This window comes from Mastomys coucha, unplaced genomic scaffold (assembly GCF_008632895.1).
Source record: "Mastomys coucha isolate ucsf_1 unplaced genomic scaffold, UCSF_Mcou_1 pScaffold22, whole genome shotgun sequence".
Taxonomy (NCBI): Eukaryota; Metazoa; Chordata; class Mammalia; order Rodentia; family Muridae; genus Mastomys; species Mastomys coucha.
Window position 1 is genome coordinate 232,070,410 of NW_022196905.1, and position 20,364 is coordinate 232,090,773.

Consider the following 20,364-nt stretch of genomic DNA (forward strand, 5'->3'; position numbering starts at 1 on the left):
AAGACCATAATGCACCAGAAAGACCTAGAATCCATGCAAAGGCTTACAGAAGGGCCACATTCCAGCCTGCGGATGCTGAAACATCTTAAGCTCAGCCTTCCTGTTTAAGGATGGAACTCTGCATAGAAGATTCCTCTCTGAAACCGAGGAGGGGAGAGATGTCAACTTCTTGATCAACAGAGAATCCCAAGTTGAATCTTTCTCAAAGATAATTTACTCCAAGTAAAAGATTTTCCTGTTAAGTATTACTTATGATTGAACAATAGGTATCATTAGGTAAGAATTTTGAGGAGGGATGAGTAAGTTCTTTGCAAAAATGAATACAAAACTCTCTTCTGATCAGCCTGATTAGAACACTGACAGGAGGAGGAGGAGGCCGTGATGATGTTTTGATGAACGCCCTCACTCAGGTGCCCTAACATTTACATGTTAACTTTCAACTGAGGATTCTACACACATTTACGATACTTCCTCTCAACCAATGTAAGAGGCAGCCTGGGGTCAGCTAGATGGGTCTGGGAAATGGGCCTGCCTTTGAGCATGTGACCCTGTGAGTTCCCTTCCTGGGGTTCACACAGTGGAAAGAGAGAACTGATTCCCTCAAGTTATCCTCTGACAACCACATGCCCATGGACACATGTGTGTGCACACACACAGATCAAAAATGAATACATAGTAACCTTTTAGAAAGACATCCTGCCCAGGCCCAGTAGCTTCTTCTCTAGCTAATATGGAATCTATCTATAAATCCTCCTGCATAAATTACAGGTGACATAATTTAGGACATGACCTAAGACAAGAACCCACATTAAATAATACTCTCAAAGACAGATGTCTATCCGTAACAACAGAAGCCCTCAAAAGCATCTAATCTTTCTTTGTCAGACCCTGGTGGTGCATTGGGAGAAACAAAAAAGAATGATCCCCTTTAAGAACCATATTGTCTTAAATCTATATTGTTCTCAAGATCTTGGAATATGAGTGCTGGCAAGAAACTGCACCCTGTTCCTGCATGCCACTGGGAGTTTGAGCTAGAATTTACAATTTTGGCTTTAATCAAGACACTCAGTGTCCTGGCTGCCCTGCATAAAAGATTGGCTGTGAACTTTGCCAAGGACTTATTCACATTTCAGCTGACCCAAGATTTTTAATTATTATCTAACTTCCAAACCATCCAGTCCTCTGCGGCAGCCCACGGAAGATAAAGGCCTTCATTTTCCTGTAGATTTCTTCTTTGGCTGATTCCAGAAGTGTATTCTCCGGGTGGGGGTGCTCTTGGAAAATTTGTAGCTCAGAAGGAGAGCAAGAAAGAAAGGGGTCCAGTCTGAGACAGGAGAGAGAGGCAGCGACACCTTCGCAGGTTTCTTAACAGATGCTCACTGCACAGAGACTTGAAGGAACTAATGTTGTTGCTGTGGCAACCATGCATGCCTAAATGAACAATAAAATTAATAGTCCCTAACAGGTTTTGCTGGGATCAGTAGGATGGTAACACTCTACTTTATTGGGAAACGTGTGCTCTCTATAGTGACCCCACTTATACAGAGAAAAATGGCGTTCAGTCATAACAAATGGAACAAATTTCACGTATTTGCTCTGTAAACTTCTCTGTACCCAAAGCAGGAGATATATTATTCTGCCTCCCTGCTGATGGTAAGAGGCACCTCCAACCCCCCCCCCACCACCACCACCTTTTGGTGTTGTTCTATTTAATTTTATCATGCCAGTGATAGTCTCCTACTGAACTTTTGTTGTAAGCACATCAGGCTAAGGAGGAGCAGGGAAGCAGGATGTGATACAAAGAAGGGGTAAAATTAGCTATAGCCCATAATTGGGCCCTGTTTGGCCTTGAAGAAGACCCAGTACATATTAATTAAATGGACTGATATGTTGCTGGATGAATGGGGCTATTCTAGACAGCAGGGACAAAATTAACCTGACCTCAGGTAACTTGAGCCATTGCTCTGAAGAATTAGTTGAGCTTTATCTTTGAATAGAGACAGGAAATAAGGAAAGCTTTCTTGGGACATTGAATGTTATTAAAAATCTGTTGGGCTTGGCAACGGATGTGGTTCAGGATAAGAGTGCCTGTTTAGCATGCATGAAGCACGGGGTTCAATTCTCAGCGCCCTTAAAAGTCTGTTAAACTAGAAACTTTAGTACCGTGAAAACTATTAGAGAAATCTCTCATTGCTGTTGTAATTAAACTGTGCAATTAAAATGTGCCTTTCAAATAGGAGTAACCATCTCATCCAATTTTAAGCAAAAGTTCAATCCTCCAAATGTTTGCTATTACTACACGAGAGTATTGCAATAAAGAAAATATTTCTGCATAAATAATTTCTCTAAATTTCTAAGCAATGCCAACACCAGACAAAGTTTGCCAGGTAATGTTGTTAATGTTGACTTAAATATTTAAAGCCTGGTGTTAATGGGCCAAGTCAAAGGTTTTGGGTAGCTGGCTTGGGGAAGAGTCAGGCTGAATCAACAGTCAGACATCCTAGTGCCAGTCAGTCTGCTCACATAAGCATCCAAAAGAATAAGCAAGAATGTCTCTGTTGGGGAGGAGGTGGCAGGGGTGGAGGGCAGGCACAAAGGGAGGGGAGATGAACGGGATTGGGGTTCATGATGTGAAATTCACAAAGAACCAATAAAAAGTTAAAACAAAAAAAAAACAAAAAAACAAAAAACAAAAGCAAACCCACAGTCATCTCCATGTGTACCCGCTGCAGCTCAGAGAGTATATGCAGCCAATGAGAGTCAATGACACTTTCGTTTAAAGAGAAGAGACATCAAAGGCCACCCAAAAAAATTGGGTGGTGCATATTTGAACATTGAAGAATGAGACCCACACAGGAATCGCTCTATGTTATTTTACCATATCAGCTTGATAACATGTTAGCTTTTTAGAAAATAAGATATGCCTTTGTTATACAAAGGAGAGATGTGCTTTAAATACTGTGTGATGCGGTTATGAGTCCTACACATGAAAATAAAACTATCATTTCAAAGTTTCCTTCTAGCACTGGAATGTGTCCTCCAGGAGTTTACACTGGAGGCTTGTTCTCCAATGCAATATAGACTGAAAGGTGGCACCCAGGAGGTCACTAGGTCCTGAGGGTACATTAATAAAGTTAGCACAGCAGGGTGTTGGCTAGCAGAAGGAATTTGTCATTTAAAAGGAAAAAAGAGACTCTTGATGTTTTCTCTCCCCTAATCATCTATGCTTGAAATGTCTGCTATGGGATGACACAAGCTATCTGCAGACATGATACTGGGTAGAGAGATGGGGCAAGTGGATCTTGAAGGAGTTGGAGAAGAGGGTCTGAATATGATCCAGGTGCACTGTGTGAAATTGTGTATACACACACACATACACACACACACACACACACACACACATACACACATATATACAATTCAGCCAGAGCATGGCCAGTTGATTGGGGCTTTCTGTAATCCAATGGAGCAAGTTTAATGACTCAAGAGAGGCTGGCTGTATATTGCAGTTCATGGCTCATGAAAAGATACACTATTTAATTTTTAAGCTGGGTCTCTTAGGCTGAATTATTAATACATATATATACATATATATTTGAACATTTTGTGATATTTAAAGCATATCCAATACATTTTCTATTTAAATGAAAAATATAGATCATAGCTCTGGCTAGACCAACCACTGTGGATGAGTTTGGTCTTCCCTGGACCTCCATTTTCTTTCTCAGTGAAAAGGGGCTAGAGGCACTACAATCCAGTGTCTCTTCCTCCTTCAATATTTCGTGACATTAGGGAACAAGCCAGGTGAGGAATAAGAATCCCTCATTGTCTTGTCTGTAAAGTGACCAGCCACTTCCTGCTTCTTGTTTTCTACCAAGGACAATCTGATCATGGAAAAGGGGTTGCGGGAATGAGCAAAAGCGGCATTGAGCAATAGCCTTGAACCACATGGCTAGGCCCTACTAACCACAGGAAGGTTTCAATCTGCTCACGTAATTCTGGATTCCCTCCAAAAAAGGAGAAGTCACTAATTTCTACTTGAATCTAAAATCAGTAAGAAAAATTAACCTTTTTCTGCACTAAGAATTGCACAGAATTTCCAGTGGTGTGGCATTTAAAAGAGGTGAGGAGCGAAACTTACCATTCTAAAGGCTCTGGTACCTGCTTTTCAGGAAGAGTTGAGTTTAGAGGAAAGAAGGACATGTGGGATATGCCCTGGGGGACTCTAAGGCAAGTTGGGAGACACAGACAAGAAAACAATCATTTTTAGGAAGGGATAGCTGCTAAGTGCTATGAGCAGATTAACAGAAGTTGTAGGATGAGCTTCTGGCAGGCTTCCCGCCAGAAAAGCTTTCTGGAACAAGTACTACCTAAATAACCAATAGAGGTTTGCTGTCTTTAGTTACCATGCCAGGGGGAGGACCAACCTGGACTGAGCTCCAGAGTGGGGTCCTTCAGCTTCCCCTCTCTATGCCTCCACTTAACAGCTGTGTGGGACAGCTTAGGGGGTCTTAGATTTGCCAAGCCTCTGTTTTCTTCTTTGTGAAATGGGAATAATTATAGTGCTTCCGGTTTGTCGTAAGATTAAGGAAGAGAATTCATGCAAGCCCTGTTTTTTATTCAACGCCCACCATTACTAACAGTGAGGTAGATGTAGGAGAAGACAGTAAATAATCCAGGCAGAAAGCATGTGGGTAAGGAGGCCCAGTGGGGACATTTGATACCCTAAACCTAATCCAGTTTAGCTGGAAAGGCTAATGGGAAGAGTTTATGAGAAGAGGCAGGCTCAGAGCAAGCACCAGGAGGCAAAGGCCCTCTGTGGTGTGTAAAGGTCTTTGGAGTTTCTCCTGGATGAACGCTAAACACTAAAGCATTATAGGAGAGACCCCTGACATCCATTACCTACATTTATTAGTAGGTGAAGAGTGTGTTCAGACATATAACAAAATGTTTGTTTTACCCTAAAGCATTAATACTGTTCATCACCAGCCAGTTTCTTCCATGGTGGAGAAAATCCTGTTGGAATTCAATAACTCACCCACATACAAGGATTCCCTTCCTGTGGTACATTTCTGATGCTGGAGCTCAGATAACAGCAGTTCATTCAGGGGAGGCATTACCTAACTAATATAATTCAGCCTAAGAGACCCAGCTTAAAATTAAGCAGTGTATCTTTTCATGAGCCACGAACTGCAATATACAGCCAGCCTCTCTTGAGTCATTAAACTTGCTCCATTGGATTACAGAAAGCCCCAATCAACTGGCCACGCTCTGGCTGAATTTTTGTTTTTAGAGCACAGATCTCTTCTTTTACCTAGTAGAGGAAGAGTGAGTATAAAGCACAGACACAGAGTTTTATGTAATCTGAGATGCAAGATACACACTTTCCATCTCTTCAGACCATGCCTCTGAAGGGAATCTTAGTAGAACAATCTAAGTTCTCTTGGATGGTAGACATTAAGGTGAAGAGATGATGCATTTGAACACTTAGAAACAACTGAGCAAACTAAATAAGCACATGTTGAGGCAGATAGCCCTAAGGGCTTCTGGGTAACTCAATGCCAAGATGGCACAGACCATTCCTAATAACAGTAAGCAGGAGAGTGGCAGATATGATGTGTCTTGGAAGAGAGTAATTTAAATATTCCTTGTAAAAGGGTGAACTACTAGTTAAAGCCCTAAAATGGAATTGTTGTGTGATCCCTGCTGGGCCACTGGAGCCAGAAGAGTTAGCACATCATGTTGAAAAGCGCTGAAAGCGAGAGAGGAAGCAAGCGCATACCCGTCAGCCTCTGAATCACAGAGGAGGCACCCTCGCCTCAGAACTTCCATGTGGTCCAGCAGTCACGCCAAGGACATGTTAAAGCAGAACTGGCTGACATCTCCACACACCATCCATTTCACATGTCCGTCTGGAAAGTCACTATTACTATTCTGTATGCAGCAATAGATGTCTATTCTATCAATGACATTCTTAAAGATGTATTCAATTATGTGTATGTGTATGTGTTTCTGTGTGAGTATGTTATGTGCATGTGAATACAGATGCCTGAGAAGGTCAGTGACACTGAAATCCCAGAGCTTGCATTTCTGGTGGTTGTACGCTGTCCAACATAAGTGATGGGGACAGAACTCCAGTCCTCTGCAAGAGCCAGTATGTGCTTTTCATGGTTTGAGCCATCTCTCCATCCCCACCAATGACAATTTTAATGTACTAATTTATCAAATGAGTGTTTATCGCAAGCCAGCTAAATGCAAGGCATCATCCTAGCACCCAGGAACAATATCAAGAAGCAAGAGGTGTATATATTGACCTCAAAAAGATTTGCTACCTACTAGATGTGATGGGCCACAGATTTCATCCATAACACAAGTCACAAAGTAATAAAAAGCACCATAGAGAGTCAGATGAGGCGTTAGAAGATCATCATACAGATACTTAAAGGATACTAGAATGTCAATAAATCATATACTCACAAGATCTGTTTTTATTAACCTTATTCGTTTTAAGGATTAATGAGGAGCAATGCGATTTTACTTACTGACAATTCCATTAAAGTGTAGAGCTAGCAGCTGATATTGATCAGCAGGTGGTGGTGGCAATAGAAAGACCAGAAATCTCAGAATGGTGTTGAACCTCAGAGCACCTCTCATTAGTGGATGTTCCAACGATGATCTCTTAGTTTTTCCTTTGTGGAGAAAGGTAGGGGGAAGGTTGGCTCAGCATTCCTGTGGTCTTCACCCAGGAAACACATGTTCTGTTCTGTCACGGTTGCAAAGAACAAGAGCCATGCCCTGAAATGCTCCTAAATAAAGAAATTCAAATTGGGAGTAAGAAAAAAAATCAGGCTCCTTTTCAAGTAGCTGTCAGCCACTAAGCCGGCACGGAGAACGTTAGGACAACACTGCCTTCCCATTTCCTTCCCCATTTCAAAGGTACTAGTTTGATTTAAGAGACTAATTGTTCTTCCAGCACTGCCAACATTTCCCATCCTCACATCCAGAGTTCAAGGAGAAAATCAGTCCAGCTGTAGAAAAGCATTGGCAATAGCTGCCTGTGGGAGTTAGAATTTCCATACCCAGTAAGCAAGATATTGCAAGGAAACCAGGTATAGAAAAGGAAGTTTTAAATCTTGCTGCAATTTTAAAGTTCTAAAAATGTCAAGCTCTCTTACTCCTTCCTGCATAGCTCTCACGTGAGAAGCGAGTACATGCTGTCGGATACCTTCACAGTTCTCTGTCTGCCTCTTGGTGAAGCCTCTTCAGTTGATGAAAATAAGAGGTGGCCTAATCTTGTTCTCCATAATTTTCACCATGATGTATGCTTGTGTGTGTACATGTATGTTACAAGCATGCAAGTCCACTTACCTGTGTACCCACATGTGGAGGCAAGAACAGGATGTTGGCTGTCTGCCTTGCTGCCTTGACAAGGGTCTCTCATTGAACCAAAAGTTGGCCATTCCAGGTAGGCTGCCCAGTGAACTCTCAGGATCTACAATTCTCTGTTCCTCCATTGTGGGCTACATGCGCCATGCCTAGATGTTTACATGGTGCTCGGGATTTGAACTCAGATCCTCATGGGAAAAATATAAAAATAAAATATATAAAATATATATAATATATACATATATATGTATATATATATATTATCCACTGAGCCATCCCCTTGAATCAAATTGAATTATTAAATGTGATGAAGTCATATATTCAGAACAGAGCAAATTTCTTAAGATTTAATGGTTAAAGAAAATGTATTCAAGTCTAAGACACTAGTGAAATATTAAAAAATGAAATCAATGAAAAAGAATGAGCATGCTGAGTTGCTCAAACACCAACATATATCAATAAGCTGCATAAGAGGAAACATAGAACAATAAGCTCCTTCCCCAGCTTATATTCCATTGGGGAGCTAAGGTTAAAACATATATGCACATTACATGTAAGAACTGCATGTTAGAACAATACCAAGAGGCTACTAAACCAGAGAGCTTAATGCATGAGAGAGAATGAATGTAAACAGTGAACTTTACTTCAAAGACCCCGAACATTCTGGAAGACCACCAGGCTTCCCACCTGTGATCAAGATTCTGCGAGTTGCCTTAAAGTTGATGATACTTACTGGCAAGAATTTCAAGTTACTGTGTTTTGTTTTGACATTTTTAATACAAAAATGTTTAATTTGATGATTTATTCAAAATTTGTTTGACTTAAAAAAAAAAAAAGGTGTATGTGCACACGCAAGTGCACACCTTTGGAAACCAGAAGAGAGTGTCAAATCCCCTGGAGATGGAGTTACTGGCACCAGAAGGGGATCCACTACAAGAGCAGCAAGGTCTCTTAACTGCTGATGGTTCTCTCTCCAGCCTCTCATGACACTTTTGAATGCTGTAAAACTATTTCCCCACCCAGGCTCTCAAAGTGACTATTTCTAAATAGGATTTCAATTAATTAAGGAATCCCTGTTTTATTCAAATCTTATGTACTTTCTTTCATTTTAAGGATATGGATTCTCTAGATTTTTCTCTCTGTCTCTGTCTCTCTCTCTCTCTCTCTCGTGTGTGTGTGTGCGTGTGTGTGTGTGTGTGTGTGTGTGTGTGTGTGTGGTGTGCCAGTGTATCTGTCTGTCTGACTGACTCTGTGTCTGTCTTTCCCTCTCTTACTACACACCCTATACTTCATAAATAAATAAGAAAATTATTTTGTAGAACTTGAGATTTGATTTTGTGGGTCTTTTAATTAACAGTTAAATTTGTAACTTGAATAAAAGCAAATCTTGTTAACCAAATTATCTCTCCTTTTGGCTTTATTTTGGTTTGGTTTGGTTTTTGGTTTTTTGGGTTTTTTGTTTGTTTGTTTTGTTTTTTGGGTTTTTTTGGTACTGGGATTCCAACTTGAGCATGTTGGGCAAATATGCCACCCTCAAGCCTCGAGTTGGCAAAACAAACTTTTAAACTTGAGTTTTAAAATGTCATAGTTTAGAGTTCTTAGTTCACTTCTCTCTTTATTTAAAAGGACATGAGACTCAAAGCTGAGCACAGGGATTGCATTGCAGAGGAAAAGAGAAGATTCTAGAGAACAGCAAGGACATGACTATCGTCACTGCTCTAGATTAGCTAAAGCACACACGCATGCTGAGCGAGTGCCTTGCCTTGTTTCTTTTGTTTTTGATAAACACAAAGTTGGAATCTTAGATGCATAATAAAGTTGCTGATAATTATTTTAGTTTTACAATTGGGAGTCAGCTATGTACCAAAATGGTGCGTCAACAAGCCACTGTGAAGACAAAGCACTCCATGCATTCAGGAAGTATGTAAGTAGCAGGTGTGGTGGTGCAAGCCTGTAAATGTTGCACCCCAGAGGCCCAGGCAAGGAGGATCTTGATTCCCAGGCTAATCTGGACTATCAACACACACATGAATACAAACACACACATACACAGGCATGCATGAACACACACACCAATAAGCCACCTGGCTCCTTTACAGCAAATTCTAACTAATAAGTTTAAAAAAAAACAAACAAACTCTAGTCAGTAAACACTAGAGTGTTAATTGCCACTAGTTGCAGGAACTATTGTGGAAACATAGGTGAGAAATATGTTTCATTCTGAGACACGGGTCTCATGTTGCCCAGCGTTTGCCTAGAATTTGTTGTGTGATCCAAGATGACCTTAAACTTCTACTCTTTCTGCCTGTCTCCCAGCTGCTGGAAATCCAGGCACGAGCCACCTGGTTTGTGTGATCCTGTGGGTTGAACCTGGGGTTTTTCCCATGTCAGGCAAGCACTCTCCAAGTTGGGCTAACCCCCAGGCCCTGAGAAATAGGATGTTTGCATGGTCTCAAATAGCTCCCATAAAGGTACTTCACTACAAATGAAAAAATAACTTTTCAAATGACAGAGTTGGCAGAAACCATCTTAGCCATGTTATCCAAGTGAACACGGCCTGTAGTAAGACTCACCGCCGTGAGTGAGGCTTGTAGTAAGACTCACTGCCATGAGTGAGGCCTATAGTAAGACTCACCGCCGTGAGTGAGGGACTCAGCACCAGTTCTTTGATCTGCTTGCCAAGATGCATAAGCTAAAACCAATCATGAGGAAACACTAGACAAACCAGACTGAGAAACATTCAGATAACTGAAAGAGTTATTCAGATAACTCTTTAATAGCATCAAGATTATTCAATTGAAGCAGGAACTGGACAAATGTCCCATTCCAAAGAAATGGTTGACAAATAAACAACCAATGTTCCAAACAGGATCAGCTTTATAAAATGATATCAATGGGACAATCATAAAATTGTAAGAAAGTATTAGATTATAATAATAGATCAGTATTAATTTCCTGATTCTGGTGCTTATATCGATCATGTAAGAAACACCCTTGTGTGTAGGAAATGCACACAGGTGTACTCTAACAGAACATCAGATCAGAAGCTTATTTTCAAAATGTCTAAGAAGTGGCTTGGGCGATGCTGTATTGCTAAAGCAACAAGCATAAGAACCTGAGTTCAGATCCCAGCATCCATATAAAAGTAGGTATGACAGCATTTCTGTTTATAACTTCAGCACCAGTGGGGGGGGACAGAGACAGAGGATCCTTGGAATTCATTGGCTAAACTTGTGTGCCAGATCCAATGAGAGACTCTGTCTCTAAAAATAAGGTAGAGAGTATTTGAGGAAGACACCATATAAACCTCTGGCCCCCATATCTGTGTGCACATATATGCTTGTACCTGCATACACCTGAACATACAACACACACACACACACACACAAATTGCTTGGGGAGTATTAAGTTATTTGTACCTAAACACACAAATTCAAGATCACTCAAAATTAAAAAAGCAATGACTATTATTTTCATCTATGGTAAGTAATAAAAATAGTAATTACAGAAAAGTCTGGAAATTGAAAGTATGGAAGAAAACCCAACATGTGTCTCAATGAGAAGAAATGATTCAATGAGAAGAAAAGAGAGGCCAAACCAGAAAGATACAAGTTGGAGAAATAACAGATGAGGGCTGCAAAGAATTTTTCAGGCTGAGGAGTAATGAAACAACTGAGCTCTCATATCAAATATTTATGTCAAGTGCCCAGAGACAAAAACAAAATTAAATCCACATCTAAGAATGTCATGGTGTAAATTCAGATTCGGGGGAATTATAGGTAGAGCAAAGCCACTGTTCTCTCAACTACAGTAGATCAAGAAGGGGTGCATTTCAGCAGGACAAAAAGGAGAGCCAGCAGGAAGGACTGGGATATGAGGGACGTGAGCATTGGGAAATGGCCAACTGTGCTGGAAGATGGAGTGAAGGAGTGCATGCTAACCATAACTGACTTGTGACTTTCAAAACAGCTCAAACCAAACTCCTACCTAACTGTGAAATGGCAAGCAGGGGTAGACATTCTGTGAGAAAAGAGAAAACATGAAACGCTTTGCTGTATTTGAAGAGCAGAGAGGGTGGGACACTAATAGGATGTGAGGAAATTAGGGGAAAACCACACACATACAAAAATCTCAAATTTAAAAAATTGCCAGAGTGGAAGTGAGAAGAAGAATAATTAAAAATATGTGTGATTCTAAAATAAAGCAAGAAAAGATTAGAAATACAGAGAGCTTGATAAATAGAAAATTACATGATAGGAATAAATCTAACTATTTAATGAATTGTAGAATCTGAAAATAGGTTAAACTCAGTTAATTGAAGTTGTTACTGTAACTGTCAGTAAAGTAGCCAACAAATGTCAACAGCAGGCCATTTCTAAGAGGCGTGCCCAAAGCAGAGGGAGTGTGGATAATAAAAAGATGAAAGGAAGATAGACAAGGGAAATGTCAGTTAAAAAAAAAAAAAAAAGCCATTGAAGACTAGAATCATTAACGGAGATAAACAGTTCATTTTTTAAAAAAAAACCTGGCTGGACCATGCAGTCCCCGGCTGGCCTAGAACTTGATGTGCAGACCAGGATTCACAAAGATCTGCCTGCTTCTGCCTCTCAAGTGCTCTGCCATGTCTTGTTCTAAAGTGACTTTTTAAAGTCTACAAGAAAATATAATTATCATTAACCTATATGGATCTACTTAATACAGTACAAGCATATATAGTAAAAGCCGGAATCACAGCCAAACTCGAATAAATGCACACTAATAGGGGAAGATTTTAACATAGCTCTCTCAGTCATTAATATATAAATCAAATAACCAGATATAAAAAATAGTATCTATTAGGCATACAGATTAAGAGAATACAATGCCCCACCCCAAACAGAGAACATATATTTATTGTGTTATATTTATTAAAAAAAATCATAGTTACAAAGGGAATCTGAATAAAGCTGTTTAAAAAATGATGGCTTATTTTTAACATTGTGCAACTAAATTGGATTAGGGAGGAAAAGTGAAAAAATAAAGACACGTTTGGAGATAAAGTTGTTATTTCTATATAATCAAAGTTTAAAGAGCACCTTAGAATAGGAATTATGAAATATTTTGAATTGAGAACAACATAAATACTCATTTCTGAAAATGCTCTTCCAAAACTTATAAGACACAGCTGAAGTAACTTAGGATCCTGCCTCCCCTGAGCACGGTCACTTGCAGTCATGGCTGAAGGGAACTTCTCTGTCTACCTTGAGATGTGGGAGAGTAGATAACTTCCTTCTCTGTTGACTCACTAACCAGGTCACTTTGCAGGTCTGGATTTAAGCTGGAAGGCTCTGGGCCCATTGCCCACCTGGCTTGGCATCTTAGCTTTGTCCCCTGCACCCAATTAAGAGATATTAAAACTGAAGCCCAGAGGATGGATGTGACAGCCAAAGAATCCAGGGCTTGCCCTACTTCTTTCGCAGGCTCACAATTCATTTAACTCTTTTTAATGCTTTATTCAGTCTTTTGGTATTTTGTATTAGGGTGGTTTGGGGTGAATCCAGTCTAGCATTTTGTCAAATTGAAGTGCTGCTGTTGGGCAAGTTCCCTGAGGAGGGTTCCTCCTCTGCACAGGTAAATGAAGATGAGCATAGAATCTACATACCAATCTTTTGTAGGAAATCAATGAAGGAACTGTGTGCTAAGCCCCGGGGTGTTTGTAAGCACTTGGTAAGAAGTGCTATTAGAAGCAAATACTGTTGTGTGAACTGGATGCCAGTAAAGAAAGCACAAAAATCAATACTATAGAACAGTCTCCTCTGTGAAAATGGGGGAGATTCCGAAGCAAAAGACGAGTAAATGAAATTCAGGATGGTGTAAAGGAGTGCAAAATGACCTGGCTGATCCACTCCAGAATACATAGATAAATATATAGACAGAAAGATACACAACTATATAGATGATAGATTATAGATATAGATGTGTGTGTGTGTGTGTGTGCGCATGCGTGCATGCGTGCGTGTGTGTGTGTGTGTGTGTGTGTGTGTGTGTGTGTGTGTGTGTGTGTGAATTACATGATCATAGAAAAAGCACTGAGAAGAAAGAAAGAGACCCACAGGAAGGGGAGGAAAAAAAGAGAAAATAGAATATATCAGACATAAAATCATGAAAGAAGTCTACTAGGGGATAGAAAGAGACCAGCAAAAGGTGGGAGGGGGATATGAGATAGTAGATGGAGACCAATAAGAACAAAACGCAATGATATATATGTGAAAATGTCTGAATAAAGGTCCATTACTTTGTACACTAGCTAAAAATGAGTTGAAGAAAAAAAAAACTATCCATATAGTTGACCACACCAAAAGATTAAAGGAAGAAACTCCACGATCGTCTTCATACATGGGGACGAATGGCAGAATGGAACCTTCATTTATTGTCTTTACTCACACAATAGAATGAGAACCAAAGATGACCTTCTTCAGCTGAGATCACAAAGCACAGACGTCCATTCTCTGTTATTCAACAGCGTAGTATAGTTTCTATCATAGGGCTAGCCAATAGAAATGCACTGGGAACCATATTTGCCTTTAAAATTTTTTCTTGCAGGGACATGTTTTAAAAGCAAAAACTCAGAAGTTAATTTAACTAACATAGAAGGTCCAAAGTTAACCTTCTTGATTATATCAGGATATAATCAATAAAAAGTGTTGTTAATGAGATATATAATATCATAACAAATCTTCAGGATCTGGTGTGCATTTTTCTCAATCCAAACTGTATCCATCTTTATTTAAGATACTTTTCATCATTGGCCACAGTATTTGAGGCACAGCATGGGCAGACAATCATTAACAGCATACAAGAATCTTCAGACTCCCATCTTGGATAGACTAGCAAGAGCAGAAAACTGCTGTAAAACCAATTGAAGCCTTCATCCAATGCTTTGGAAAGGTGCAAGTAGCTTGGAGTGAGGATTGACATTTCACATTAAGGATGATGTTTAATCGCTTTCCACAAGCCAACCCTGACTTTCAGGAAATGAAATGAAAATGGTAGAATTGTTAATCTGAAGACCTACAGTACTTTAGAAAAGAACCGCTGCTCTTTGGGGGAACACACATTAATGTCACCACAAAGCCAAATCTTAGGGGGTCAGGTCCCAACAGGTCTCTGGTTTCAAAGGAATTAAATCTACACTGATGATAAAGGGAGAGGCGGATATAAAAATTATGTTAGTGTTCCCACGTCATGGGGCATTGAGGGCCTTTGATGAACACGTGTGTTTCCAACATCAGGAAGTCCCTGCTGGTGGCCAAGAGTAGTCTTTCAAAATTAGCAGGGAAAAGTGTCTTCCCTCAACTCGGCTTGGGAGACGTTGTATTAGTGGCACATGTTCCTGTCTCCAAAACAACGAAGCATTCTGTGTGCTAAAAACAGCTTTCTTTTCTTTTTAAAAGTAAAACAAAATTCTTCCTTTGTATAAAGCATATAAAAGACAGTATTTCAACCTGTGCATTCGCCATAAGCACAGGTATCTCAAATGCACACACTCACTTGGCATCTCCAGCACCTTCAGCTTTCTGTGCCTGTTCTATGTTGGTGTCTCCATCTTCTGCAAGATTGTTCACATCCTTCCAACATTAGCTTTCCCCTTCACCCTTGGGTAAATTCTCTTAGTCTTTGTCTTTTAGGCTGGGCTCTGACTTGGGAGGGGCAGGTTTAACAACAAGGCTGTATGTCCCTGTGGCTCATCCCTCATCTTGGCATTCTTTCCTTTAACATCCCCTTCAGCCTTCCTTATGGGCATGGGGTCAGGGTGGGAGGCCAGGGCACTGAGTGCAGGGACGCAGCTTTAATCTCCCCAGAGATCATCCTCATTCTTTCTTCCTGGTGCCTGTCTTGTACTCAGACTAGCTACATCTCAGATGTTCAGAGGGCACATGTGGCAAGACAAACCCATTATGATCAACTCAGCAAGCTGATTACTAAGTCTGCGAGCACTGAGCACTGACTCTGTATAGAAGTTTCATACACTGCTATTAGGAACACCTTGCAATTTGGAGAATAATATTCCATAAATATGAAAATATGAGTAATACTCTACCTCTGAGATATTTACATTTGAGAAAGTTATCCCTGAGCGTTTATATCAGTGATTTTGCAAGCCCCCGAGCTTGTTTACACCCCAACCAAGGTGTCCCAGTTTGCTTCGCTGTTGCTTAATAAAGCACCAACTGAAAAACAGCCTGGAGTGGAAAGGGTTTATTTGGTTTACAGGTTACAACTCCATCATCCAGGGATGCCTAACAGAATTCAAGGCAGCAAACTAGTTGCAAGAACTGAAGCAGAGACTGTGGATCAATGCTAGATGCTGTCTTACTCTCCATGACTTGATCAGTTTGATTTACTATATAACCTAAGACTATCTGCCAAGGGTAGAACCACCTACAAAGGGCTCCTATATCAAGCATTAATCAAGAAAATGATCCACAAACATATCTGATGATGTGAATTCCTCAACTGAGGACCCCTCTTCCCAGATGACCCCAGCTGGTGTCAAGCTGGCAAAACTAACCACCGTGCAAGACAGGATACTGTCTAAGACAGGAAACCTCTTGTCTACCATGAAAATATGCCAAAAACAGGATTATTCTTGGTTGATTTTCTGTACTCAGTGTGTGAGAGGTTGAGGCAGGAGGACTGAGAGTTGAGAGCTATGTAGTAAGGCCCTGTTCCATACATATTTTAAGGATCTTATTTGTTTCTTTTTATGATTTTTTGAGACAGAGTCTTTCTGTGTAACAACCCTGGCTGTCCTGAAACTCACTCTGTAGACCTGGCTGGCCTCAAACTCACAGAGAGCCATCTGCCTCTGACTCCCAAGTGCTGAGATTAAAGGTGTGCACCACCACTACCTGGCTTATGTGCTACGCACACTCGTCTACTCCAGTCACATCCAAAATATCGGGGATAAAATCCTGATAAAGGATAAGAGGCAATAAGATTCCAAAAGGAGTTCTGTGCCTCCTGGTCTATGGGTCAAGTTCAAAAATAACTATAGAACATGCACATTGTATGGCATTGTTATATAGAATCAAACAATACTACATCTACTTTGGTAATATTCCATATCTCATAAAAATGTAAAATATATAGTGAAGAACTACAGAACTATAGGCAGGACCATACCAGTATACTCTGGGAAGGAAGTGGGGATGAGAAACAGAATGATCAAGGCGTTATCAGTAAAACCCGGTTTCCTTGAGTTAAAAAGAAATCTGAAGCACACATCACATGTCACTTGGAAATTCTGTTTGCTGGTCCTAGACCTTCTTGTTGCAGGATGCTTCCCCTAGTGCTTTTTGGCATTTTTAAAAGTTTTCATAAGTAGAATTATATTTATGATAATAATATCATATACCATGGATAGAAATTGCTATGGACAGAGAACACCTTCCATTAAAAGAAAACTGAAAGGAAAGGAAACTGTGTATGAAAGATCTGTGTGCACAGCTACATGTGGCAGCTTGTCAGTGTCCATATTGGCATCAGTGCTAGAAAGGCAGTTTGCCACACAGCACATATGTGGTCAGCACTGATTCAGTGAATGTAGGAAGCATGCTGCCCTGGTGGGTGGAAGCTTCACCAGTCAACATTTGAGAGAAAAGATTTACCACATCCATATGTTGGGATTGTTTTCAGGACTTGCTATTAGGTACATCCAAAGGATAAAGGTAGTCATGGGTGAACAAAAATGGTACCTGACTCAGAAAATAGGCTTTGGTCCACCACCAGGCATGTGATAAGAAGTCTTTGCATTCTGGAAGGAGAAAGGATATTTGGGCCACAGAGGAAGTGACTTTTCCCCCAGTGTTACTCCAAACAGGGGATTCTATTTGCCATGAAGTATGACACAAGATAAATAAATAAGGACAATTGGGGTCCCAACTTCTTCAGACCCAGCACGGTTTGGACTCAACAAGGAGTCTGGTGGATTTTGAATTATGTTTGTATCTCAAGGAGTGGCCACAAGCAGACATGGGAAAGCAGTTCTACCCACTGAGTGAGGTCCACTGTCATTAGACCTGCCATTCTACAGTGGTCCACATCAAACCACTTTCATATACAAAATATTAACCTGCCATAAAAACCAACCTAACTGCTTATAGCAATATGAATGAGTGTTTGAAGAGAGATAAGAGATCTCTCTCCTGTTTGCCGTTTCCTTTCAGTGGATAAAAATTCAGCTGCTAAAGGGTTGGACCAATATGCCAAGACTTATAAGAATTCTCTTCAAAAATATGATCCTTAGGAATGTTTTGCAATTAGCTATGTTCCAGGTATAGAAAACCTAAAAATGAGAATTGGCAAGGAGATCTACAGAGAGCAGAAAGCAGGGAGTGGTAAGTATTTTACATTCTTTCTTGGCTCCAACTGAAGAGGGCCAGGATATGGCTGCAGTTTTGGATGTGCTAATTATGTTTGTCAATTGTAAGTTTTGCTTAATTAGTCATGCAAATTTAGCTTGAGCATTTTTTACACATCTAAATCATTACTATAGCAATTAAAAGGATACTTTGATCAGCTCCTTTCACAGTATATAGCACAGCATACTCCTGTTGAATTCTTTTTGACAATCTAGCATTTTGGAACTATTTAGAAAAAGAAAGGCTGCTCTATATGCATGAAGGAACATACAAACAAAGGTAGGAAACAAGAAAGGTGGTCAATAGAGCTGATGATAAAACCACTGGCTCATGTAATCAGTGAGTACAGATGGGATGCAGTAATAACACATGTTCAGGGGAAGTTCCCACAATGTACAGCAGGGACACTGAAAAGGTCAGAAACATGTTTCCTTGATACGTTAAAGTGGTGAGGTGTGAAAAGCCAGAGATTTATGCTTGTGGCCTAAGATCAATGTCAAAATGAAGTTTGCCCGTGTCTAGAAGACTCAGCCCAACTCTCATCGTCAGTAATAAACACTGTGGCTAGAAGCCACGTGAATACACCCTCGAGGGCCATTTCATCCTAACAAGCCCAACTGTCAGGCACAGTACATTATATTAGGTTACTATCCCTTCGTTGTTAAATAGACATTTCAGTCCCCCAGGAGCCACCTGTAGATGCTTAGTGCTCAGCCTTGTGGAGTGGGAGCTGGACATGTAGTGGTATGTAATCTGCTTCTCCTACCAGGGCTGGCGATTACTGTTAAGTGTAAGAAAGAAATGCACATGTTTTGCACCCCTTCAGAACTACTTCTCAACCCTTGGCCTCAACGCCAGCCCTGGAGGTGGAACAGAAACGGACAACAGCACAGGCAAGAACGAATGGATTGTTATATGTCCTTGACGTGTGTAAAGCAAAGCAGCAGCAGCAACGTCCCGTCCTCCCCATCCGGCAAGAAAGACGCGGACCCAGGAACTCTTCCTTTTAGTAGTTTATTTCAGGAACCTTTTAACAATGTTTCTCACTCCTGCTTCTCCCTCCTGCTCCTCCTGCCTGCTTCTCCTACTTCTGGCTTCCCTGTCTGCCTTCTTGAGCCTTAAGTACTCCCAAGCTTAGCCAATCCCAATGAGCCACATAGCAAAAGCAGATAGGTCACCAAATGCGGAAACAACCAATGGCAGCAAGCTTAGGCAAATGAGGGCTTGTTTACTCGCTCTCCAGGAACAGCTGAAAACGGCTCTCCACACAGCAACTCTTTAGACAGTGTGACACCATTGCTTGTTTTAAAGTCACCCCTGGAGGCTAATAACTACACATCTGGTTTACCTGAGAGGGTTTTTAGCATATCTAATAGCATCCGATTGTGAAAAAGAAGATAATATTTCATCTAAAAAGTGGATATGAGCAGGCAAATGTAAAGTCATGGTTGAATGCTATAAAATGTGTTTTAATACTCGTGAGAGCCTTTTAACTTAGACCTTCATGGAAAACTTAGGAGCCAGCAAGAACAAAGGTATAAAAGGGTGAAAGATGAAAGTTTCTTAAGGCATTTCCAGGGGTGAAAATGTGTGCATATTCCAAGCACTCCAGAGCAGATTATTAAAGTATCAATTAGATTCAAACAAAAGTAGCTTTGATATTCAGAGATTTAAACGACTTAGAGAAAGATGTAAAAGTTGCAAAGAAGTGCATTATACTCACAATTCCTTAATATTACCAATCTTCCAAGTATCTGGGAAAAACTGAAATTAATTTTCAAAGCCCTCTCATAAAATTTTCCTCAAAAACACTCCAAATATGTGAATATGTAAGTTACATTCAATGGAATGCTAAGTACATTCCTACTAAGTGCTCAAATATTTCATGTTTCTCAGTGAAAATTTGTGCTCAAGATTCCCACCTCTTCAGGAACCTCCTTTAGTAATCACATGTGAGCAAACACACACATGCACACACACATACACACACAAGCACACATGTACACACACACAATCATGCACACACTTGTGTGCATGCCTGCACACAGATCATGTACACTCGTGCACACAATACACATTCACGTCTACATCCACACTCATGCATACACACACCCATGCATACTTACACACATGTACACACAAACACATAGATGCCCACACCCACATGCACACACCCATGCACACAGCCCTACACACTCATACACACACATGCACACACACACAAGCACACATGTACACACACACACTCATGCACACACTTGTGTGCATGCCTGCACACAGATCATGTACACTTGTGCACACAATACACATTCATATCCACATCTACACTCATGCACACACACCCATGCATACTTACACACACGTACACACAAACACATAGATGCCCACACCCACATGCACACTCACACACACCCACACCCACATGCAGACAGCCATGCACACAGCCCTACACACTCGTACACACACACATGCACACACCACTCTTGTCTCCAGTTTGCAGTTCTTCTGGATCCCTCTCCTGCACATATTGATAAGCCCATGCCTCCCACTCAAGCGCTTCTCCGGCAATCACTCT

At 40.6% G+C, this 20,364-nt stretch overlaps 1 long non-coding RNA gene and 1 pseudogene across 2 annotated transcripts in view; both read right to left on the minus strand.

Annotated features, from left to right (window-relative positions):
- LOC116069883 overlaps nt 1-7,570 on the minus strand; it is a 39,532-nt gene extending 31,962 nt beyond the window's left edge. For both annotated transcript variants that reach the window (XR_004110194.1, XR_004110193.1), the window contains exons 1-2: nt 7,369-7,570; nt 6,543-6,806 (exon numbers count right to left, since the gene is read on the minus strand). This is a non-coding gene — a long non-coding RNA (uncharacterized LOC116069883). The remainder of the gene's footprint in view (nt 1-6,542; nt 6,807-7,368) is intronic.
- Nucleotides 7,571-14,912: 7,342 nt separating this feature from the next.
- On the minus strand, nt 14,913-15,169 carry LOC116067951 (annotated as a pseudogene).
- Between the last annotated feature and the right edge of the window lie 5,195 nt (nt 15,170-20,364).